The sequence below is a fragment of the Tursiops truncatus genome, chromosome 13 (genome assembly GCF_011762595.2).
Source record: "Tursiops truncatus isolate mTurTru1 chromosome 13, mTurTru1.mat.Y, whole genome shotgun sequence".
NCBI classification, from domain to species: Eukaryota; Metazoa; Chordata; class Mammalia; order Artiodactyla; family Delphinidae; genus Tursiops; species Tursiops truncatus.
The window spans coordinates 21,844,255-21,869,604 of NC_047046.1; the positions used below are offsets into that span (position 1 = coordinate 21,844,255).

Sequence of the window (25,350 nt, forward strand, 5' to 3'; positions counted from 1 at the left end):
CCTCTGGTGGATGAGTCAGGCTTTGGAACACACCTGGTGAACCAGGTGGGAGACAAACCAGGAGTAGGCAGGGGAGTGTGTGGGCTGTCTGGGGTCGTTCCTGCTCATCTGTCCCTTCCCCAGTGGGTGTGAGAGGCTTGCCTGAGGCTGGTGAGCAGGGCTTTCTGTTGAGGGGGGGGGGTCCCCAACAATATGGCAGAATGCCAGGATCTCCACCACCCCCAGCCTGAATATTTTCCAAGTCTTTATAAGAATCACAGACGAGTGGCTGATTTTCTAGGTGTTCCCAGCTTAAGCTGGTGTGTCTGCCTTTAGCTGTTTGTTCAGGACACACATTGGCGAAACTCTGTGCCATGCATACCTCCATGATAGCCATGCTCCATTGACTTACAGACAAGTAGTTGCACAGAGAAAGCAGTCTTCCAAATTGAGCCAGCTTGCTGGCCCTTGAGCTCCTTCTCAAGATCTTTCTCACATCAGAGGTCGGGATCAGTGGGGTCTGAGGCACTCAACCAGGCTAAGTCATGGTGACTAACGTCCACCTCAGCATCTTATGGGCACGCCAAGCAAACCAGCACCTGTAAAACCAGATTTCTCTTCTGTCCCCAAATCCTTTTCTCTTGGGTTCTTGCCTGTAACTCAAGCTGAAATCCTGCTGTCTGCCTAGACTGTCTTCTCTCTTCTGGCCCCAAAGATGCCTCTGTCCACGCATGTCGAATTGTCTGTAAGCTTCTTGACAGCAAGACTGGGAGGTTTTTTTTTATCCTTTTTTAAACTATAAATCAGATTTCCCCCATCTTCTACAACCCCCGCCCCCCAGTATTTGATCATGAAAAATTTCAGACATAAAGGAAAAGTAAAAGAATTTTATAGTGAACACCTATATACTCATTGTCTATATTCTACCATTAACATTTTACTCTGCTTGCCATATCACATATCTGTCCATCTGTTCATGTGATATGTCTTTAATATTTGAAACCTGGGTACATGTATATGGTAGGTGCTCAGATGTTTTAATGGATATGACAGGGTTTTTTGAGGTTCCCTTTTTATTCTGGTTTTACAACTTTTAGATCCAAATATCTGTCTTTCTCTCTCTCTCTCTCTCTCAAGTTGGAGCAGCCCCAGGGATTTTGCTTCTTGATTTGGACACTCAAGGGAGAACCCAGAAGCTTGCAGTGGCCAGAGGACAACCTGGGGCATGGAGTTTGCCTTGGAGACCTGTTGTGTTTGAGTGACTTGCCTCCTCATGCTTCCTGGAATGGAGCCCATTGCTCTTCCTCGGTCTTGTCCCACCCTTTGCTGCCTGGTGGTTGCAGGGCTCAGAGACTGTAGATTTTCGTACAACAAGGGTGCTACTGTAGAGTGAACGGTTAGCCAGCTGGGTGGAACTTCTGGTAGTTTTTTTTTTTGCGGTATGCGGGCCTCTCACTGTTGTGGCCTCTCCCGTTGTGGAGCACAGGCTCCAGACGCGCAGGCTCAGTGGCCATGGCTCACGGGCCCAGCCGCTCCACGGCATGTGGGATCCTCCCGGACCGGGGCACGAACCCGTGTTCCCTGCGTCGGCAGGCAGACTCTCAACCACTGCACCACCAGGGAAGCCCCTGGTAGGTTTTTAAAAAAGCTGGTTTTAAAGATCTCTAGTTTGAAGAGTACTGTGTTGTTTATTTTTATTTTTGAGTAAGTAAAACAAGTCACATTTCTTGAAATATCAATATGAACATGTGCTTTGGAGGGAAATCTCATTGGAATCGACAAAGTCAGCTTATTTGTATGACCCTTTCAGTTGAAAGGCTTTAGCTCTCACTTGTAAATCTGCTCGAAGGATCCTGGAATCCTAAAATATTTTGACTTATATGTAAAAACTTAGATGTAAAAAGCTTTGCAAAGTTTAGATGAACCACAGCTTGTTGCACTTAAACTGGCTTCCCGTGAGCTTTTCTTTTTCTTTGCTTTGCTCAGCTTTGTGTCTCCTCCGGAACAAGCCGTTGGGATTGCGGGTGTGTGCAAAGTCTTCTAGAGCAGAAGCCCTTTCTTTCACTGTTATAAGCAGGAAATGGACCAGGTCTGCAAGCTTACCAGATTCTTTCTCTTCATAGGATGGGTAAGCTCTTCACCTTGCGCGTGGTGAGCATATTTTCATTCCAGCCTGTGGTTTCCTTGCTTAAGGGGTTGGGTTCAGAGAGGTTTCAGTTTTAGGGGTGTGTGTGTATGTGTTCAGAAGAACGACCTGACTTTGCCATGGTCTCCATGGTGCCTCCAGGGTGCCAAGAGGTGTGTGACATGGGTTGTGTTGTGAATCTGCTGGGTGTGCCTTTTTTTTACTCCAGGGTTATACCTATTTTATTTTGCTGTAGCGGTAGAAGGCAGCTATGCAGCCTTTTAATAATGAAGCGAAGACCACCATCTCCAGTTTGATTCTGTTTGGAGACCTTTTTTTTGGTTGGTCTAGATTCATGATCCAGCGGTACTTGTGATTTGATTGTCTCCCTAACCGCCGTCTTGGTCTGTGTTTAATTTTTGCCTAGCTCTTTTATTTTGAAGTTTTTAAGCATTTAGAAAAGTTAAATGAATAGTTGAGTGTGGCAAAATGTTAACAGTGGCTCAGTTTATACTCTAACATATGCTGTGTGTGTGTGTGTGTGTGTGTGTGTGTGTGTGTGTGTGTATTTTTTTCTGTTTTGGCTAGACCATTTGAAAGATGCCAATACCATGACCTTTTACCCCTTAATACTCCAGCATACATCCAGCTAAGATTAAGGACATGCTCCTAACCACTGTGTCATCATCACGCCTGTGAAATTGACATGTTAGATTTCTCTAAGTGTCTCAGACATGTCCGAAATAGCTGGCCTTAAAAAATCCAGGATGCATTCAGGCTTCTCTCATAGTATTCAACTTTTAAGTAGTTATATTGTGATGATGCACAGATACTGTAATGCTAATGGGAAAGCAAAATAAAAGGAAAAGCTTCTAACACAGTCCTACTATCACAATAAACCAAACCAATTTCACTTTTCCATCTTCTTATATTTAAAAACGAAGCTCTGGACAAATTTTTTAGTTCATTTTTATCGTCATCCATGAGATAATTGGAGGTATTGTGGAATGTAAAAGAAAAAAGAAAACTGACCAAGACTCTTGCGCAGTTTCACCACATAACCAAAAATTGTGGTCTTTGAAAATTCTTGCTGAGAGATTGGGAGTTTTACTAAGAATGCCAAGAGGCCGGTGGCCTTTGAGTACTGTTTGAATCAAGAGGGAAGAAATCAGCTCTTCCTTTGGTTTGTTCAGAAGGCTGTTTTTTTCTGATGATGTAACAGTGTCTGTAGGTCTTAGATCTCCTTTTTCCAGGGTGGCTTCTCTACTCTTGGCACTTCAAGCTGGATCATTCTTTGTGGTGGGGGCACTGTCCCACGCATCAGAGGATGTCGAGCAGCATCCCAGGCCCCTACCCACTAGATGCCAGTAACAAGCTTCCCTGTCAGTTATGACAGCTAGAAACGTCTCCAGATATGTGTGTGTGTGTGTTGGGGGGCGGGGGCACAGCACAAAACTGCCTGTAGTTAAGAACCATTGTTCTAGAAACTCTTTAGGGTTAATTATTGAGTTGGGGTTAATTATGCTACTGATGAATTTCTGTGGAGAGACATTTCCTATTACAGTGAGAATTAAACTATGTTAAGCCCTATCCCTGTCTGAGAACCCAGAAATTTCTAGATGTCACTGGCATCTAGAAGGGATTGAAATCACTTGGCAGATGACAACAGAGTGTGTGCCTTTTGTGATTTTCACACTTTAGCTGGAGTTTGTTACCTGATATTATTGGGACCTGTGGATAGTTGGATGATTGAAAAAGGTCAGTTCAGTTGAAGCTGGGAATGATTTAAAAAGTTTAAAATCATATTTTAATGAAAGTCTGTGAGCAGACAGTCAAACCCAGGCTTTTGTGAATGGGACCACTGATCTGTATTCCTTAGAGTCTTACTTTAGTCCTCCTCTTGATTTAGCACTTAAAATTCACAGTTCTGGGCTTTTTTTTCAAAGTGAAGGAAAAACAAGTACTTGCAGACTATCAGGAGCCTTCTAGAAATTTGCCGTTTTCCCCCTTTTTGTCTAGTCTTCAAAAGTTGCACTTAGGGGCTTCCCTGGTGGCGCAGTGGTTGAGAGTCCGCCTGCCGATGCAGGGGACACGGGTTCGTGCCCCGGTCTGGGAGGATCCCACATGCCACGGAGCGGCTGGGCCCGTGAGCCATGGCCGCTGGGCCTGCGCGTCCAGAGCTTGTGCTCCGCAGCGGGAGAGGTCACAACAGTGAGAGGCCCGCGTACCGCAAAAAAAAAAAAAAAGTTGCACTTAGTTCTCAGCCATTTTTAGTTATTTGTCTTCGTTTAATCTTTCTTTCCAAATTATTTGACTTAGTCTTCCTAGGGTAAAACTCAACTTTTTGTATCATTTAAGATTTAGTGTTGTTATAAATTTATATCAGATAGAGTTAGCATAAACAGATTTACAAATACGTACAGGCTGGCTGGTGGGAGCAGTGGCGTGTGGTGGTCCTGGTGATGGTTTCCTGGCCAGGCATCTGCAGTGGGAGCAGGTGCTGGCTCACGGCATATTGGGCTGGTCTGTCAATAGCCCCTGCTCTATTCTGAAGTAGCGGAGAGGCTCCAGACAAAGGCGGTGCCCTTTCTAAGTGTGGGCCTCCTCAGGAGTTGGAAGATCTGGGGGAAAGATCTGCCTTAGAGGCCCCAAGCTTCTCGTTGCTCATCTGTCAGGTGGGAGTGACAGTTATGCCTAACTACCAAGCAGGTTATCCTGCAGGTTCCACGCAGGTCACCTAACGGACACGCAGGATGCGCCTTTGCAAATGTGCTGTGGGCCCCTGGGGTGTTATTGATGAGTTAGCTTTTGCTGAGTCTGAGAATGGATTGCTCTTCTGAGGATGTGTTTGGCTGCTTCTTGCTCTCTGACCAGAGGACACTTGAACCCTCACACTGAGAGCTTTGGACCAGAGTAGGAAACAAGCAACTTTGCTCAGTGCATGTTCATACCCATCCCGGAGGAAATCGCTCTGGGCTCCTACCATGCTGATGGCAAAGCCACATGGCATGACTGAGTCTTTGTTGCAGGTCTTGCTTGAGTGGAGATTACTGGCTTCTCAGTGATGAACCCAGAGAGCAGGCGGGAATGAGGGGGCAGGAGGTGGGAGGAGAGGGGCTCGGCTGGGGTGTCGGAGGCTGGCAGGGTTCTCATCACAGGTCCTGTACCCGCGCTTTGATGCACATGCAAAGTAAGTGACTTGTGGAGACTGCACCACCCCGGAGGAGAAGAAATCATCGTTGCAGTGCAACATTCTAGGGTCTTCTGGACAGTAAAATTTATTTATTTTTGCCAGGATGCCACTTTCATTCTTTCATCATCAGGCTGACCAACGTTGGATATGTCAGCAGAGTCTTGTGCTGTTGAATGAATGGTTAGGTAAATCTCACACTGATGTTCAGACCTTGAAGGACCGTTTGTTGTGGAGTGTCACCAGTTAGGGAAACTGAACCCATCCAGTTACTTTTTTTGTAACCTTCCTCCTTCTCCCATCAAGGGAAGCTAGAATCTTCTCAGTAAGTGAAGACGTTACTTTGTAAGTATGTTTGTAGCTTGAAGAATAGCGAAATTGTGTCGCAGTTAGCATTAGGGAAACCCTGGAATTATTGATGCAAATTGTTATTAATACAGCACAAATTCTGCCCTGAAGCTAGCACTAGTCTTTTGACATGGGAAGTGACAAAAGGGGAATCAATCCAGGAGGCTACTATTGGTTAGGGAGCCCATCCATCCTTGCCAGGTACTAGGTCAGGCACTAGGAACGCTGCAATGGAAAAGACATGGATCCAACATCGCACTGGGGAACCTATGTCCCAGTACAGTCATTCTGGAAACAGAGGGGCTCTTCCTGTCGAGTTCCCCGGGGCTGTATGTGTAGTACATGTGTGATCGAGAAACAGCTAAGCTTTGGTCACATGGCAAAATACAGGTGAGGCTCCCGTGGTCAGAGAAGGCGTGATGGGGACATGCCGAGCTTGGTGATGCATCGGTGTGGAGAGCCTGGGAGACTCGAACTCGGTGACAAGTGTAGGTTGTCAGCCAGGCACGGGGCCAACTTGGAACAGAGGCTGTGGAAGGGACAGGGGTGTGTGCGGTACCTATAGCTGAGGCTCAGGTGATGACCTTACCCTGCTCAAGCTCGGAGAGGACGAGTTGAGCCACGCACACAGTCATCGCTGAGCACCTATTTGAAATCAAGGGTAAGAGCCTAGAACAGGGAGGTCTGCCTGGGGCAGTAGGGTGTGGAGGAGCTGATGCTTATCTTAGCTGGGGAGGGGCCTGGCCCTCTCCTGAGCTTGGTTTCCTTACCTGTAAAACGAGGCCTACATCTCAAAGGTCTCTCCTGGTTTGATTTAAAAAAAAAACACACACACAGAAAAAACTTAACATTGTTGAGTAAGAATGTAACCACTTGCCTGTTTGATCTTTGATCAGTGATCCGGGTGAGTGGAGGGGACCTGGCTTTTCCTGGCTTGTGCTACCTTTGGAGTGAATGCAAAACGTCTGTTTGTAGATGGCCAGGCCCCTGTTGTCATGTACAGAAGCTCAGGCAGCGTGCGAGTGCAGGAGCCACACAGCAACATGGGGTCATTGTGTGCATGTACTCGTGGTCTGTCCCCGGGTCGCTCTGCCCGGCAGTGACTTGAGCTGAGAGGCAAGACTGAGCAGAGAAGTGGTTTCTGCAACTAGAGCCCTGAAAGCTGGTGCAGGGCTGATCCCTATTTACTTTAGTCCTTGTCTTGGAGGTCTCTGGCTGTGGTTGGCTCTCCTTAAGAACCTGCCTGGAGGAGGTTTACTCAGTGTCCGCCTTCTCTTTACCAGCAGTAGTGAATCTTCAGTTGCATCCTCTCTCAGATGTGCTGTTCCTTCTCGCCCCTTGTCCCCATGCCCCTTGCCTCTCCCTCCCTCTGCCTGAAAGACAGAAAGCAAACCTTCTAATTATATGGAAACAAAGATTGCCAAGGTTTATTAGAATGAAGTGTTGTGTGTGTGTGTGTGTGTGTGTGTGTGTGTGTTCCACCTATAATAACAGCCAAATCTTCCAAAGTACATCATCTGACATTTTAGAATATAGACCTTCTTCTCATGGCAAAGCTGTATTTTAATAGCTTGTGGTTTTTAAAATATCATCTAAACTCACGAACAAATGCATTCTTCTCAATTATACCCTGATTCTACCATGATCTTCCCTTTCTTCTCCTTAATGTCTCTAGAAATTATTGGAATCTACTTATAAAAACTGGGGGATTGTACATTATAAGTGTTCAAAAATGAATCAGTTCAAGTCTGAGCAGTATGGTAGTTAAAAGGAGTTTTAGTTGTTATTCTGATTTTCTTTTTTTAAGGAACATTCCTGAACTTGATTGAAGCTGTCAGTGTACCTGATGAGCCATGGGCCCGTGAAGCAAACGTTGGAGTCTTCTGGTGGGCATCATAACTGTTAAGGAGTTAGTGTTACCCTTGCCGTGTTTAAACATTAACCAGAGGGCTTCCTCTGCCGTTATCTGTTATCAACAATTATTTGGAACATTTTCTGGCAGTCGAGCTTTGTTTTTCCTCCAAGGAGATGCTAGAACAGGATGAGAATAGACATTAGGCCTCAACAAAGGAAGATTCTTGATTATATCCAGAGAAACAACTGGCTTTGCGGGTACATAGAGTTTGCCTTCTTAACATTTTGTAACCTCCTGTCAGCACACCCTGCCCCCCCAATACACACACACACACACACACACACACACACACACACACACACACGAGTTATCTGGATCCGGGGGAGAGCGCTGTAGTAATTATTTTATTGTATAAAAATGAATGGTACCTCTTTTCCTATTAGGGATACTCATTAAAATTGCTTCGTGGAGACAGAGTGATGGCGAGGTACAATGAGACACAGTCGAGTGCTCTCTGAGGTATTAATGCTCTGAGGCCACTAATATTTGGGGGGACACATAAAGGGGGTACTGCTCTATTGCAGATGTGTTCATTTGGTTATTAACAAAAGGCTGGGGTGACCCAGAAACTTAAACCCGGAGAAGAACAAAAGTACTTTCAAACTCACAAATGGGACGATGTTGGAGGCTCCTGAATAGCCCCTCTGGAGTGCTTTCTCTGCCACCTAGCTGCTTTGGAGCTGTGGCTTCTAATAGCTTCTCAGCCTAGAGGGCCCCATAAAATTTTAGCCTGTTTCTGTATAGAGTGCTTTGGAGTGGCCATTTCTCTTTGCCTCTTATTTACTCTCAAATACCCTCTGGAAAAAGAGCTGATGAGGTGCATTGAGAGTTGACATCAAAGGCCATTCATTGATCACCATCACTCAGTGCTCCTGTATTTTTGGCCTTAAATTTTGTTTTAAAAAATTGTTTTAAGGCATAACTCGTATAATTCAAGCAAGCATTAAAGTCTAATCAGTGAAAAAGTATATAGATTAAGAAAGGAGAAGCCTTCCCACCCTACTCTTCCTCCTGTAGATGCTGCCATGACCAGCTGGGTGCCTGGTTTTTCTTTTTGGCAGTTATCTGTGTACCCTGTTCCTAGACTTGCTGACCCAGGGCTTCTCCGAATGGAGCAGGGGCACCGGAGCAGCATAACCAAGCCTCAGTGGGGTGTGCAGTGCGGGTCGCGTGAAACAGGACACACTCACAGGCATTCGTGGGGCAGCGGTGCTTACCTTACGCCCCTGGGTTTCATGTCTCTTCTGTACGCTTCAGATGTTGCCCCAGTTTCTGGGTATGGCTGTCAACAATTCTTGATTCTTCTGGTGTTGTTCTCCTAATAGGGCACTTCCAGAATGGAATTTCTGAATAAATATCTCAATTCCTTTGATCTCAGATACGAGCACACAGACCCTGTCCCTGTACCCGTCCTTTGTCCCGAGAGGCATCTCTGTGGGAGCCCTTCAGAGGCAGCCCACCTTGGTGTCACAGGTGATAAAGCCCCGTTGTTTTCAGGTTTCTGGTCACTCGGCCCCGACCTCGGCATTGCTTCTCTGTAGCTTGGGTTTCCCGTGCCCTGCTGGTGCCCTCGGTTCATCTGTCTTTATTCTGGGCTCTTTGCTTGGCATGCATTCACCAGGCTCTGCTCCCTGAGGGCAAGGCTGCTGTCTTTGCACCTTGGAGGCTGGCCTGTCCACTGTTGATCCCCTGACACCCCACACATCTGGCCAGCTGCCCCAGGTCAGCCCGCCTCCTCCTCCAAGGTTTGTTGGGTTCTGTCCTCCAGTGGCTGCAGAAAATGATTTTCTACAATTCCATCACAGTGGTTTATGAGAGAATCCATTTTCCTTATCTGGATATGGGGTCCCTTCCACCAGCAACAGAGTATTCCCTGAGGGCCTCCAAAGAGGCTCCCCACCTGGATCCCCAGCCACCTCACCAACCCCAGGAGTCTCGGCAGGTGAGTAGATGATCTTTTTATTAGAAGAAGCAGTGCTTGTACTTTTGTCCTTCCCCACCGTGCACTGAACCCCACCAGGCCTTTCCTGGTCCCCTCCTCGGCGTGGGAGACTCCAGGGGTGCAGACCAAAGGCCCAGTCGAGGTGATTTAGGAAGCCAGACCCTCGCTTCTCTGGCATAGGTTTCTCTGCATCTGTCAGGCTCTCCCAAGAGCTGTTTTGATTCACCCAGCACCTTTATTGCTGGTTTCTGCTCACTGGCTGGCCTGCTGCTCCCAGACTCATGTGAAGGTCTTTCAGCTGTAGGTCCCTAATGGGGAGGACAGTCTCCTGTCGACTCTCCAGTGTCACTCTCCTTATCCTCTGGCTGAAAGTCCTGACCTGACCCAGCCATGTCCCAGACTCGGACCCTAGGTGGCCTTTCTAGCTTGGTCGACCTCCCATCTCTACTTGTGCAACCTGGGTTGTGTGGCTGTCATGCCCCCTCCGCACACCACACCTGTGCAGTCTCCTGCCTTGAGGACGTGCTGTCCCCGAGCCCCGGAGTCCGTCAGCAGCAGTCCCGACATCTTTCAGGTCCCAGTGCCTCGGCATCTCTCTTGGGTTCCCGGGGCCCTGGCGGAGCAGCAGGCTCAGTGCCTGGGTGTGTGGCCCTCGGTTCCTGGGCCTGTGAAGTGCCCTGAGTGGCTGCTGGGTCGTGGATGGCTCACTTCTGATGGCTGTGGTCTTGCTCATCTCCCATTCCTCCTCCCCCTTGGCTCTAGGAGGTAGTAATTTTTTTTTAATTAATTAATTTATTATTTATCTTTGGCTGCATTGGGTCTTTGTTGCTGCGCGCGGGCTTTCTCTAGTTGTGGCAGGTGGGGGCTACTCTTCATTGCAGTGCGTGGGCTTCTCATTACGGTGGCTTCTCTTGTTGCAGAGCATGGGCTGTAGGCGCATGGGCTTCAGTAGTTGTGGCTCGCGGGCTCTAGAGCACAGGCTCAGTAGTTGTGGCTCACGGGCTTAGTTGCTCCGCGGCATGTGGGATCTTCCCGGACCAGGGCTTGAACCTGTGTCCCCTGCATCGGCAGGCGGATTCCTAACCACTGCACCACCAGGGAAGCACCTCTGTGCTTTTCTTTACCATGGCTTTCCAGTTTCTCTTTTTCACCTTTTAAAAATATTACTTTTTAGGAACATTTGGTATAATGTGCATAAAATTATTTACTGATTTATGGGCAAAATGATACAAATAGCATCTTTTTTTTTCATAAATTTATTTTATTTTTGGCTGCACTGGTTCTTCGTTGCTGCGAGTGGGCTTTCTCTAGTTGTGGCGAGCTGGGGCTACTCTTCATTGTGGTGCGCAGCCTTCTCATTGTGGTGGCTTCTCTTGTCGCGGAGCACGGGCTCTAGGCGTGTGAGCTTCATGGGTTGTGGCACGTGGGCTCAGTAGTTGTGTCTCGTGGGCTCTAGAGCGCAGGCTCAGTAGTTGTGGCACACGGGCTTAGTTGCTCCGCGGCATGTGGGATCTTCCCGGACCAGGGCTTGAACCTGTGTCCCCTGCATTGGCAGGCGGATTCCTAACCACTGCACCACCAGGGAAGCCACAAGTAGCATCTTGATTGAACATCATTTACCTCAGATATTCAACCAGCAGTACATTTTTTATGCAGTCTCAACCTATATCATATTTGTTACCTCTCAAAATATTGGTAAACAATTATTTTGGCTTTACTCTGTATTTTGTGTTAGTGTTTTGGGCACAGGTTGTGCTACTGTCAAATTTTACTTGCTCTTTTTTCTGCAAGTATTTAACAGAAAGTTAAAAAAAGAAAAAAGTCCCATAAAACCCCACCTTGGGTAAGTGATTAAGTATTGTACAAATAAAATGTGTGCTATCCCCATTCCATTCCCAAGTTTAAAAAAAAGCTGTATGATTCGCATATGAAGATTTTCTTCAGTTATATGTTCTTAAAGAGGGAAACAGTAGCTTTATAGTTTATAGTGAGGCTTACACCTTGAGATTTGCAAGAATGGGGATAGGTGAAAAGGAGGTTTGTCAATTGTGGCATTTCCCTCCTTTGTGTGTAAGCAGATTCCCACAAAAGTACATATGTTGGTCCTGTCAATTTTAAAAGAGGCTAAATGGCATTAGTTATCTTGTCTTTTTCATACAGAGATTTTTAAAAAGTGGCTTAGGAAATAGACATCAAGATATAAACTACACTTCCCAGCTATAACTAGTTTAACAATTGAACAGAAGAATTCTGTTATTTTCACTTAGGGTGATCACCAAGGAAGCTAGTTTCATTTACATTTTTAGTGTTGCAAATTCTTTCGTTTATCCCATGACTTGCAAAGAAAATGGGGGTGGAAGAGCCCCACCTAGTCACATTTAGTGTCATAGTTCACACCAATGGATTCTCAGTTTTTTTAGGGTAAAGGTGAAGGAAAGGGCAACACTTAGGTTATGGTGGTTTGAAAGAACCTGCGTTGTCTTCTAAAACCAAATGAAAATGCAAACCACAGTGGAATCTGCAAGGAATCTCTGCAGAAAGACCAAAACTGTTTCCACAGCGCTGCTCTGCAAAACAGATTCTTCAGGAAGTTAATTGTATATAATCATCATATATAGCATTATGATGTGGTCAATTTGAACCAACAGCTTTTAATTCCTCAGAGCCATTCACATGCATGTCCACAAAATTGGAAAGACTTTTTGTTTTTTTTCTTAGTAAGATCCTGTTTCTGGTAGGGCACTTGGAGGGATCACATGCGTGAAAACTGCAGCAATGCCTCTAACATTCCTCCTCACCTGTTTTTCAATCTTTTGATTGTGCTGTTAACAGGCTACATTCCTCCTCTAGTAAATGAAAATATCTTTAAGCCATATTTGTTTACATTATTCTCAAAAGTTTTTTACTAGGGCTTTTTCAGATTTGTTTTTTATTTTATTGATGATGGTTTAAACAATTTAAGAGATGAAGTTAGTTTTAAAAATTTAAAGTATATTTTAGCTTCTCTGTATTAGGGAATATGGAAAGGGGAATATCAACATTCCTTCTCTGAAAAAATGTCTTTGAAATGTAGGCACGTGCTTCATTTGTATGACTTTTGCTAACCTGTTTTTTCTAGTTTGTTTTATAGCTCTTTCACTGATGTTGATGGATTTTCTGTAGCTCTTTTGGAGACAGGGAGGCAGATGAGTGCTCTTAATCTTTTAGTGGAATCTTAAGCTGATAAAAATTTGCAGTCTTCAAGCCAGTTCTTTAGGTACTTTTGTGGTCAGTGCCTTTAAAGCAGAGGGTACTTCCCTAAAACAGTTCAGAAAAATTTTTAAAGGGACAATTTTAGCTCAAGTGCAAAATCCTTACTTCTAGTAATAGTGAATCTACTGTGGTAAGTATTTTGGCAAACTGTCCCCTAAAAATCTATAGACTATTGCATAGAACCAGGATGCAAGCCTTAGCTTTCATGAGACACTGCTGAAAAGTAATTGACAGTGATCTGAAAACTTAGAATGCCTAAGTATGCAAAGAATAGGTTGCAACTACTGAAGAGCTATTTTTATGCACAGAAATCTCATATTCCATTCTAAACGCAATACTTCTTCAAAACCAAGTAAATAATTTCTTAGAGTACACTTTTAAAAATACATGGTAAGGAACACGTTACTGAGCTTTGGTGTCAGCGAAATGAGTTGAATTCCAGGGTCTGTCAATCCTCTGGACAGGGCCACTACTGTGTTAGTTTTCTCACCTGTAAACAACAGTAACTAAATATCATTGGGTCTTCGACAGTTAAAAGGATTACAAACTGCACAAGGATAGGGACTCTCTCTTCTGTAAACCTTCCATGAAAAGAATAGGCAATCAAATATTCTTGAATAAATGAAGTCACAACACTTAATGAATGCTTATTAAATTTCACTTTAAACATATACCAGGGACTTCCCTGGTGGTCCAGTGGTTAAGAATCCGCCTTCCAGTGCAGGGGACGCGGGTTCAATCCCTGGTCGGGTAACTAAGATTCCATACGCCTCCGGGCAACTAAGCCCTCACGCAGCAACTACTGAACCTGCATGCTCGCCTCGCATTGAAGATCCATTGCTGCCAACATAAAAATAAATAAACAAGCAAACATATACCAGTATTAGTTCATGGATTCCTGAATTTATAAGGTGATGCTTTGACATTTCCACATTCCTCATAGGGGTCTACTTTTTGTTACAAATAGATTTAGTTAACACTGTCATACACTTTCCATTATTTGTGGGAGTGGTTTTACAGGAATTTCGTAAAGTGCCTGTTAGAAAGACAAATGCTAGTCCTTAGAAGAGGCCCAAAAATCTGTATTTAAAAACCTCCTACAAAAGATTCTTCTGTAGATGGTATGAGTACCATATTTTAAGAAGTCTGGAAGAAAATGTTCAAACTTTTGGCTTTTTTCTTCCATGTGAACCATCTTCTAGCCAAACTGATCAGTCTCCTGAACTAGAAGACCTTGGTCTGGGACAGAAACCCAAATTTCCATGAATACAGAAAAACTGCAGCACCTCCCAATGGACCAAAAGATTACTCATTACACCTCAACTCTTACCATTGTTTCTTTACTGTTTTAAGGATTGTTAAAACATCTGGCTGCTGGGTTGAAATGAACTCTTCAAATGTACCACACAAATACTTCACAAATGTTAAATAAGCATGTGGTTCAATCCCTGAAAGAGTCATACTTATTTTTTTGAACAGCTACTTACAAAATAGTCTAAATCACTGGAATTATAAATCATGTAACTGCTTGTGATTCAAAGGCAAGGCACAGCCATGATACTGCATATGTAACAGTCTCCATAAATACAAAAATACATCTTTATAAATATAGGAAAACATAGTAACATATCTTGTTAAAGGACAATAGCTTTTAGTTCTTTAGAGAAGTATGCCTGAAACTCCATAACTGAAGCCATGGTTATATTTATAACCAGTTTAAGGAGGATGTTGCCCACTGCCTAACATATGTAGGACAGTTAGGGTATTTCTGCAAAGCATTCATAATTTGTGTGTTATCCAGAAGTAGTTTCATCAGCCGGTACTCCCTCTGTGCATTTACTGATGTTCTTTTCAGGGGCCTTATTAATTCTAATTGTTGTAAGTGTTCAAAAGCCTTCATGACAACAGGTTTCTCAAAATTATAAACAGAATGGGCCCTCCTTTGAACAAACTTCTGAAACTCATTATAAACCATTTTAAAATTAAAGGGCTCCTCTTCATAGATGTCATTTAAATGTTTCATTGCTATGATAAGACAGATTTCCAAGACCGACAGACCACGTACAATATTTGCTTTAGAGTCCACGCTACACAGCTGGTTTGCCTCCATCAGATCTGCTGCAGTCATAAATGGTTGTGATGGTGTTACGCGATTTAAAGCAAGCCTCAGTAGCATGTGTAATGACCACAGGTTTTTGCTGACATTGAAATGCTTCTGCAGCACTTCTTGCACACTTCTATCTTCTGAGAGACTCTGAACCTTCTCATTCCACTTCTCAGCGAAAATCTTGTCTGGAAATACTGCAGATAGAGATAATTGTTCTCTAAATATTTTAAGATACTGTGGAAAACCAAATGAATTCATTAAGTGTATCTGCCAGTGGAAAAATCGTGACTTCACTCTTTTTTCTAAGAGTTCCAAAATATGCAATCTACGTGTAAGACCAATAACTGCTACTGCAGTCTGTGCAAACTGAGAAATGTCAAAAAGATTATAGAGGAGCGTTTGGTTTTTATGATGAGCAAAAAGATCAAATTCATCTAACATGAAGATCTCTGGGCAACTACTAGTCCAGTCACCTTTTCTTAAAGCTTCCAGAAGAAATGAAAGGTTTTCAGCAAAGCTTCCAAAAACTTTATCTCCAACTAGTTTCCAGATTTAACTGCCTTTAGGGCAATTTTATCATCGATCTGCAGCAGTCCATTTAAGTGAACTTGTAATACATTTTCACTCCCTCTTCTACTTCTATTAGTTCTTTCAAAGCATGGTTTATTAACATAGTCTTTCCTGATCCTCGGGGTCCAATAATGAGAGCAGAGTTACTTTCTCCATGGATAGCAGTTCTTTTCAGCAGCTCAATTAAGTGTTTATATTGTACTTGTACTCCAAATAGGTTACTATGTGGACTCTGATGACAAAATCTTTCACGTAAAATTCTTTGTACCCGCGAAAGGTATTCTGCTTGTATTAAGTTGTTACTCTTTGATTTACGACTGCTCATTTCAACAAATTGAAATCCAGGGCAGAGCAGGATTCTGGGGACCGCAGGAATCCCTTCATAGGCTCCTCTCGCCGCATGCTCTGCTCTGCCTCACCTGCTGCCGCTGCCAGCGATACACCCATACTCCCTTTACCATGGCTCTCATGGAGCTGAGCCAGCAGGCAGAGCAGCCCCTTGAGGGTCTCTGAAAGCAGAGCTGAAGTACAGACTCCAAGGGTCTTCTGCACGAGGTGGAAGGAGTCTCGGGATGTACCTGGAGGGGAGGAAGCCAGCCGGGCATTATAAATACTCCCGGGGCCTCGGAGTAGGATGGCAGAGGACATCCGGGGCCATTCCAAAGGCAGGGCTGATAGGCTCACACCTTGTTCATGTGAGCTGCTACTACATTCATGTTTTAGGAATTTTTTTTTTTTAATTATGAAGATGAGTCTCTACCTCTTAAACTGTTAGTTGTCATGCCCTGGCTGGTGCTGTTAATATACAACTGAGACTGGAGGCCATAAATTTGAAGATGATGAGCTGTTGCCAGCAAACTTTCCTCTTACAATAAAAAATTTTTAAAAAAAGAAACCCTCCCCCCATGCCAGATTTGTTTGTCTGAAACTTGTCTCTGTAGGTATCCCAGGGGCTCCCATGGAAGCTGGCCTGGGATGGTGGGGAGACAAGGGAAGGGACAGAGCAGGTCAGTCTGAGTTGGGACTGGCCTGTGCTTGCATCCTGGTGCACGTGCTGTGTCAGGGCCTGCATCTGGGCTTAAAATGCTATTCATTCATCAACATACTGACCCCCTTTTCAAGTTTCATTTTTCTGTTGTTTTGACTATAAAAGGGACACTTTTTATAAAACCAGTTTCTGTGATCTGGAACAGGGTTCTCAAACTTTTATGTGCATCAAAATCATCTGGCCCCCACCTCAAGAGAGTCTGATTCAGTGGCCTTGGGGTGGGGCCTGATAATTTGCATTTCTAACAAGTTTCCCGATATCACTGCTACGGCTGATCTGGCAACCACCCTTTGAGAACCACTGATCTAGAAGGTACAAGGAAATGAGCACCATCTTCAATCTTACCACTCAGAACCATTGTTAACATTTGAAATGTAGTGAATATATATTTATGTATATGGACAGAGTTTTAAAAGCAAAGGTGGTTCTGTGCTATACATATTATTGCTTTTACCTTGCAGCATGTGGAACTTCCCCCACCAGGGACTGAACCTGCACCCCCTGCAGTGGACACACGGAATCTTAACCACTGGACCGCCAGGGAAGTCCAAAACAAACTTTAAATTTTAGAATCGTTTTAGACTTAAGATAAGCTGCCAAGATAGCGAGTTCCCATATACCATTCACCCAGTTTCTCTTATTGTTAATGTCTTACATTATTGTGGTACATTTGTCACAACTAAGGAACCAACAGTGGTACATTACTGTTAACTCCACACTGTTTTTGCTTTTAATGAAAATATTACTTTTAATGTTTTTTTATAATAAGATTCAAATATCAGAACTGAATAGTGACAGAAGGAAAAGACCTCTTTACTCCTCCCATCTCATTACCTATATATTTCAGAGTATTTTTCTGTGCACTTATATACCTATGTAATCAGACCACACACACACCTTTTTTTTTTTTCATTTAATGTGTCTTGAAAGTTTTTCTTTATCAGTATATCTAGATCTGTCCCATTGTATTTCAATGGATAGCACACATTGCTTGGAACCCTTTTAAAACTTAATAATATCAGTTTCCAGAATTTAAGTCTAGTGGATGAAAGGTGAGGTAGGGCATACCTCCCTTTTATCTTGCATTGGAGGTTAGACATTATTTGCCCGCCTCTGTGGAGTACTTAGCATGTTCCAGGCACTGCCAAGCCTTTAGCATGCATTATCTAACACACTTATCAAAACAACCTTATGAAACAGGTATCATTATTGTCCTTATTAACAGATGAGGAAACAGGGTCAGGGAGGTTAAGCGAGCAAAACCCTTTGACGACTTTCTAGCTGAAGCAGGCTCTCTGGCGTTTTGAGTGTCGTGAGCCACTCAGTTTAGTGTGACCATGGTGTGTTTGTTCAGCTTTCCTGTGTGCCACACCCAGTGCTAGAATATGAAGGTGAAGGATGTCGTTAAGGAACTTGGGTTAGTTGGGAGGACATGCATGTAAACAAATAATTATAGGCTAAGAATTACACCAGAGGTTTAAAATTACTGGTGGGGTTTTGACACCTTAAAAAAAAATCCACTGGAGGAGGGGATGTGTGCTTGGAACTGTTGCATTGCCGAGGTGCAGAGGGAAATGCAGCATCAGACTTGGCAATCTGACCTGAGTTCGAAGTCTAGTGTTACTTTTCAGCTGAGTGACCCTAGGTAAGGCACTTAGCCTCTCTGAGTTTTTGTTATGAGTATCTTAAAAAATACTTCTTATGGGCTTCCCTGGTGGCGCAGTGGTTGAGAGTCCGCCTGCCGATGCAGGGGATACAGGTTCGTGCCCCGGTCTGGGAAGATCCCACATGCTACAGAGCGGCTGGGCCCGTGAGCCATGGCCGCTAAGCCTGCGGGTCCGGAGACTGTGTTCCGCAACGGGAGAGGCCACAACAGTGAGAGGCCCGCGTACAGCAAAAAAAAAAAAAACAAAAAAAAAACTTCTTATGGTTGTAAGATTAAATAGATACATAGTAAGAGCTAGCTATTGTTATGCTTAATAAATACACAAATATATATTAAGTATTTTATATATTTAGTGGGCTTAATAAATATAAATGTGTAATCTGTGCCACATCAATTGCTGAGTGGAAACTTGGAGGACTTCCCTGGCGGTGCAGTGGTTGGGACTCAGCGCTTCCACTGCAGGGGGCACGGGTTTGATCCCTGGTTGGGGAACTAGGATCATGCATGGTATGCGGCGCGGCCTAAATTAAGGGAAAAAAAAAAAAAAATCCTTGGAAAGTTCTAGACAGAAATAAGTAAGGAGCCAAATCTCACAGTCTGTTATCTCTCGAGACCAAATCCTGAAGGCCTCCCGGGACGCCTCATGCCCCCATCTTGCCCTCTCTTGATGGGCCTCGCTCTTGGCACTTACCCCTCACTCCCACGTGCATTTTATTCTTTTCGTGCCTTCTCTCCTCTGTGTAACTGCAGTCTCTTTGAAGGGCAGGATCTCTGCCTTTCATTCTTGTGTCCCCTGCAGTTAAATGGAAACACGTTGAACATCAGTTGCAGAACCAGGTGCTTTAGGAGGGGAGGTGCACGCTCTCCTTGCCAAGATGGTCGAGCTTAAACAGGATGGTCTTGGAAGAGTTTTTTCATCTCTCCCAACCATTCTTCCCCCCTGGGTTTTTCAGACGTTGGCCTTTTACACCCAAACTTGAGTTTTTAACATGGATGGGTCACTCAACATTTTGTTCAAGATTTTTAATGAACTGTATCTTAATATATGAGTAGTCTGTGTTATGAGTTAACTTAGTCCTCGGATCTTTCACTGGGAAGAAAGATTTATGTTGATATTCCCCGCCCCCCAACTTAGAAAAGCAGAACAAAACCTCAGCAGGCCTGCGTCTTGTGTAGCCAGGACAATTCCGACCAGACTGCCACAGGTTAGATAAAATGCCTTTTGCCTTTTTCCTTTCCTACTTATGCTTGGGGTAAAGAACCTTCTGGCAAAGATTCTGGACCAGCAAAGCTGGAATAATATTGTAAAGAAGTTTTGGTTGAAGATGAAGCTAAGTGAGTTGAAGGAAAGAGTAGCTTCTTTGCTGTGTAATGGCTTGGAGAAGTTTCTAAGTTTGTCCTGGGGGATTGGCGGTTAAAACATGGTCCATGTCAACCTGAACTGTCTAAATAGTAATCTGGAGAAGAAATAAGGCAGTGTTATATTTTTTCTCCTTTCCCTTGAAAATTGGCTGAACCCCACACGTTGGTTGGAAAGTGGGCTTGACTTGAGTATGTGAAAATCCACTTTCCTGGATCCAAAGAGCAGGACTCCCATTTCTGAAGGGTAGTAACAGAGAGCCAGGCGAGGTTTCTGCCGTTTTGTGTTTTTTTTTTTGGAAGGAGTTTGCTCCCCCTAAGAGAGCCAACTATTCAGAAAACTTAATCACAGGTTCTTCCTCCATTCAGACTTAATCTGGTCATTCAGAAGCACTTTCCCTCCCCTTCAGAGGCTGCTGGCACCTGACCTGGGGCCACAGAGGTCTTCCTCTGGGCCTTTGGAAGGCTGAGAGGGCAGGAGCAAGTTTGATTCTTTGGGTTAGGGGGTTGGGTTGGGTCTCTTAAACTTAATCTCCAGTTGTGAACTGTAAGGGAGACCAACTCCCCTTTATCATTTACCATTGCAGCCAGAAGCTTCTAATGGTTTCAGCCAAAAATATTTATGAAAATGACCCAATATAACAAAAATGTATTTAACTGAGGTTGTTCATTTTATGGACAGTTGTTCCTTTTCAGGCACTTGAATCACCCTCATGAATTCCTTTTTTTTTTTTTCCCTCCTCGTTTTCTGTCTTCAGTTCTCTAACATGTTAAGTGACAGTGGAAGGTACTCGAGAAGTCTTTCTTCATATAAATAAGTGCCTACATCTTTCCTCATACTTCTCTTTTCTTTTTTTTCTTTTTAATTTTTATTGGAGTATAGTTGATTTACAATGTTGTGTTAGTTTCTGCTGTATAGCAAAGTGAGTCAGTTATACATATATCTACTCTTTTTTAGATTCTTTTCCCATATAGGCCATTACAGAGTACTGTACTTCTCTCTTTTCTTGACACTAAAAACCAAAACAAAACAAAAAACCCACAAGAGTAGAAGTAGGGTTCTGAGAAGTCCTGTGTTGGTGGCAGCATTGGCGGCTGAGGAAGAAAGTGATGAGACCCTGGCACGCTGATTAGGAGCACTTGCTTGTTTACTAGCTGGGTGGCAATAAAAGGTGTCTGGAGTACTGCAGACTTATTTTTGTTGATTTGAATTCAGAGTTTATTTCATTTTTATTTTTTTAATTTCATGTTTACTCTTTTCCACTTGGCTGAGGACAAATACAGATAAAGTCTTGGCCTATTGAAAGAACCATTTAAATTTGTTTTTTTTTTTTTTAACAGCACATTTTATATCTGCAAAATGTGATGAAGACAGAGCCATTCATAAAAACAGATTGCACAAGTCTGTGACTTCTGAGTGTTTACCCTGGAAGAAATCACCCGTGCCATTTTAGCCTTGCCCTTTCACATGGGATATGGTTCTGTGATTGAGTTTCAGGCCTGAACCCTTTGTGTGTGTACATCTAGCCCCATGAACCTCTCACCTGTTTCAGGAAATCATTTTGAGCAAAATGATATCTTCTTTGAGAGTCTGAGCACTTTCTCAGCAGAGCCATGTGATACAGACACAGAGAGCAGGGTGAGGACATACAGATGTGTCCACCTGCCTGTGGGCCTGACTTCTGTGAAAACCCACCAGAACCAACAGATGGACTGTTCTTTGGGAGCACTTTGTTTCAGAACTTCATATAGCACATCAAGCCATTTAGTAGCAGCCAGAAGCGAAGACGAAGCTTTAGCCCCTCTCCTTGTCCCTAGACCTTTATGGTTGTCGCCCATGACAACCAAGAACTTCAGCTTGGGATTTGGGAGACCTGGCTTCCAGATGAGCTGGGGGAATGGCCTAAGGTCTGTCTTCGTTCGGAGTGAAGGAATGGGACTTGATTCTCTAGTGGTCTCTTCCCCCTGAGTCCTGTGTGATTTCTGTGCACCAGTGCTACATCTGGGGTTGGAGAGCTCAAATGCAAAAGGGACTATTTGAGATGTCCACTTAGGGGCTGTGAATCCTGTCGACTCTTGTGCTTTTTACCTGGAAAAATGAGGGCAGCTTTTACCCAAATTAAAGGCCGCCCTGAGATTCCCCTATTTGGATTCTGTGGGCAAGTGGTAGGTCTATTCTTCTTTGTGGCTGCTGTTGCTGTATTGGGAAGGGGGCATTTGGACCAAGGATTTAGAGATTTTTCTGCCAGGAGGTGATCACATTTGTACTGAGATGGTGCTTAAAGCTGATACTTGCCGTTTTATCACTAATGGCTGTTTCTCTTTCCATAGCCGTGGGTTTTATCTGGCCGTCTCTCAGGTACGTTGACAGTTTTGACTAGCGCTTAAAAAGGCAAGTTCAGGAAATGCTATTTTCTGTGTTTCTTCTTTTCCTACTTTCCCCTTGTTGAGCAGCACAAAACTGCCAGGTTTTATGTTCCACTGGGCAGTTGCTGCTGGTCTGATATTTTTCTCTCCCCTTCTTCCTCCTCCTCCTGTGCCCCCTCCCCCGGAGACACCCCTCCCGCATCCGTGCTATGCTCCGAGGGGAGCTGTACCTTTGTGGTTCTTCTGCAGCTGCCGAACTTTGATGGGGACATGCTTGCTGCCTCTACACTTGCTTCCCGTAGCAACCGGCTCTTTGAAGATGACCTCTTGCTGTTTGCCTGTTGTCTCTTGTGTTGGATTATAGATGAGAGATTTACCAGGCTGGGGGTAGGAGCCTGCTGTTAGCACATTTCTTTTAGGGTTCCCAGCGTCCCTCAGCCTGTGCTTTCTCTTTCCAGAATATGAGGTTTTGCGGGGGTGGGGGTGTGGAGGGGATATTTGTGCAGAATCAAGCACAGTTTTGAGTGTGTAGGATTGCCCTAGTTGTGAGATAATGTGGAAATAGTTGCTGCAGTGATTCCTTACTGAAGCTATTTGGTTTACTTTTCATTTTTATTATAATGTGATTAACACTTATTAGGACGGGAGGGCACTCTTTGATCCCCCACTCCCCCCAGGTGTTAGTATGTTGGCAGTAAACTTGCTTCCCCATGTAACCTGAGTGCTGGGAATTGCCGAAGTACCTAAATCTCCACACACTTGAACACCCGTGTTTTCCCCCAAAGCATCAATTTTTCTTTCTTTACAGCAGCAGAATCCCCTCACATGTGGCCCCTGTCTTGCTTGGACAGCCCCTGATGTGCTGTGCACAGCTAGTGTATGGATTTCTGTTCAGCTCTGTGAACTTGCCTTGGACAGAATGAGGACATTGTGGAACAGCAAGGATTCCAAAGGAACCCTGGATTAAAACAAAAACTAGCCTTTTTTTTTTTTAACCTATCCAAGTGACAACGGCTAAAATAATAGTAGCACACATTTTAGTAAAAAGGTACAAGAAAATAGACATTTTTATGCACTGCTGGTAGGAGGGTTGTTTGTAGCAGCGTACGTATCAAGGGCCTTAAAAATATTCATACTCCTTGACTCAACAGTTTTTCTTCTAGGAATTTATCCTAAAAAACAAAAAATAAAAAACAAAATCAGAGGTGCATATCAAGATTTTTGTGTGAGGATGTTCACTAATATGTTATTTATGATAAAAATTGCCAACAATGAGGATATCTGGCTGGCAAAGTGATAGTGCTTTTGTTCATATAGTAGAGTGCTTTACAGACATTAAAATTGTTTGAGAGTATCTAATGTCAAGGGAAAATGCTCATAAATGGGAAAAAAGCAGAATATAATAATGTAGTATAGGGAATTCCCTGGCGGTCCAGTAGTTAGGGCTCTGTGCTTCCACTGCAGGGGGTATGGGTTCAATCCCTGGTTGCGGAACTAAGATCCCGCATGCTGCGAGGTGCAGCAAAAAAAGTGTAGTATATCATATGATCCTACTTTTTTTTCATTAAAAAATAAGAAAAATTGTATGGCATACATAGAAAAAGGCTATAATGAAATACTACCTCTCAATTTTTTCTCCGGTAATGAGATTTTGGGGTGTGTTAATTTTCTTCATATTCCGAGTTCTTCAGTGATCAGATAATTACTTTTATAAGCTGAGAAATTTAAAAAATTGATTCCCTACAGATTAACCCACAAAGTACATTGATAATATTTTCTTTCAAAGCTAAGTATTTTTTAAATAGGTGAACCAAGATAATGCATCTCTTCTTTGTTTTTTTTGTCATTAGAATGTGCTTGTGGTTTTTTTTTGTTTTTTTTTTAAATTGATGCAACCATCATTCTTTGTGTGAGAGAAATGGCTTTGCAGCTTTAAGAAGTTGTGGTTTTATCCAAAAGGAAGTTCTATCCCTTAGCAGGAATTCAATAAAATAATATATCATCTTTTGTAATCATGCAATGATGCCTGACTTCAAAGTGACTTACTAGTTTGTGGGCATTGATGTTTGGATTGGTTGTTTTTGGCAAAGTCCAGCTGGACTGTCCATTTGTTAAAGGTGGATGCATGGCACTGGGCTTTGGAAGCCCTTCTGTTTGTTAGTGGTTGAAATCACTAGTTATGGACCTTACCTTTATTTGGAAATATTTGTGATTTGGGGGAAGAAAGAGAAGTTTTGCAGGTGATGGTTCTATGAGCAGGTTATCTAGGGGCATCAGGGTGGTGGGAGAGTGTTTTGGGGACCGGAGGGCGTGTTTCATTTGTGTTTGACAGTAGCCGATGGTGGCTGATGGTAGGAAGATCTGCACTGTTTGTTAAGGTGAACTTGACTATGAGGTTGGTTGAGTTGTTCAGCTATGCTACAAGCCTTATGCTTCTTCAACCCTCACTGTCACCAATTACTTGGGAAGCTCATAAAGCTGGGAGGAAGAGAAATATAGCACTCATTTCTTGGGAAGGCATTGAGAGGCAAGTCTAGAATGCTGGAATATGGGTAAAACTAGCTTCTGTTGGGTTCATCTTGTGGGAGGGACTGGTGAAGTTAGGGTTGGCTCTCCTGAGAGGGTTTAGTTTTTTAATATCTCTTCTATTTTGAATCCTTTAAATAGGCACATGTGGGAATCCACAGGTGTCTAGATGGAGTTTTCTTTTAACTGGTATCCTGTTATTAACCACAGATTACTGAATAACGTTACATCGTATGGACACCACATTTTGTTTATCCATTCATCAGTTTATGATCATTTGGGTTGTTTCCACTCTTTGGTTATTATAAACAGTGCTGCTGTGAACATTCATGTTCACGTCCTTGTGTGGACATGTTTTCATTTCTCTTGGGTGTAAACGTACCAGTAGAATTGCTAGGTCATACAGTAACTCTATGTTTCATATTTTCAGGAACTACTAGACTATTTTCCAAGTGATTGCACCATTTTACATTCTTATCAGCAGTGCATGAGGGTTCCAATTTCTCTCTGTCCTCATCAACACTTGTTGTCTGTTTTTTTGATTATAGTCATACTAGTAGATGTGAAGTAGTACCTCGTGTTCTGATTGCATTTCTCTGGGGCTAATGGTGTTAAGCATCTCTCCGTATGCTTATTGGTCTTTTGTATATCTTATTTGGAAAAATGTCTACTCAGATCCTTTGTCCACTTAAATTGGGTAATTCTTTTTTTTTTATTGTAAGAGTTCTTAACGCTCATAAAGTTTTTTTTTTTTTTTAATATTTATTTATTTGCACTGGGTCTTAGTTGCAGTGCTCATGCTCCTTAGTTGTGGCATGTGGACTTACTGGTTGCGGCATGCGGACTCTTGGTTGTGGCATGCATGTGGGATCTAGTTCCCCAGCCAGGAACGAACCTGGGCCCCCTGCATTGGGAGCGCAGAGTCTTACCCACTGGATCACGAGGGAAGTCCCTCA

The 25,350-nt window shown here is 43.5% G+C and overlaps 1 protein-coding gene and 1 pseudogene across 1 annotated transcript in view; one reads left to right on the forward strand and one right to left on the reverse strand.

Moving 5' to 3' along the window:
* Positions 1 to 25,350, forward strand: part of ZNRF3 (zinc and ring finger 3) — a 148,701-nt gene that overhangs the window by 33,525 nt on the left and 89,826 nt on the right. The window lies entirely within an intron of this gene.
* On the reverse strand, positions 14,457 to 15,753 carry LOC117307630 (origin recognition complex subunit 4 pseudogene; annotated as a pseudogene).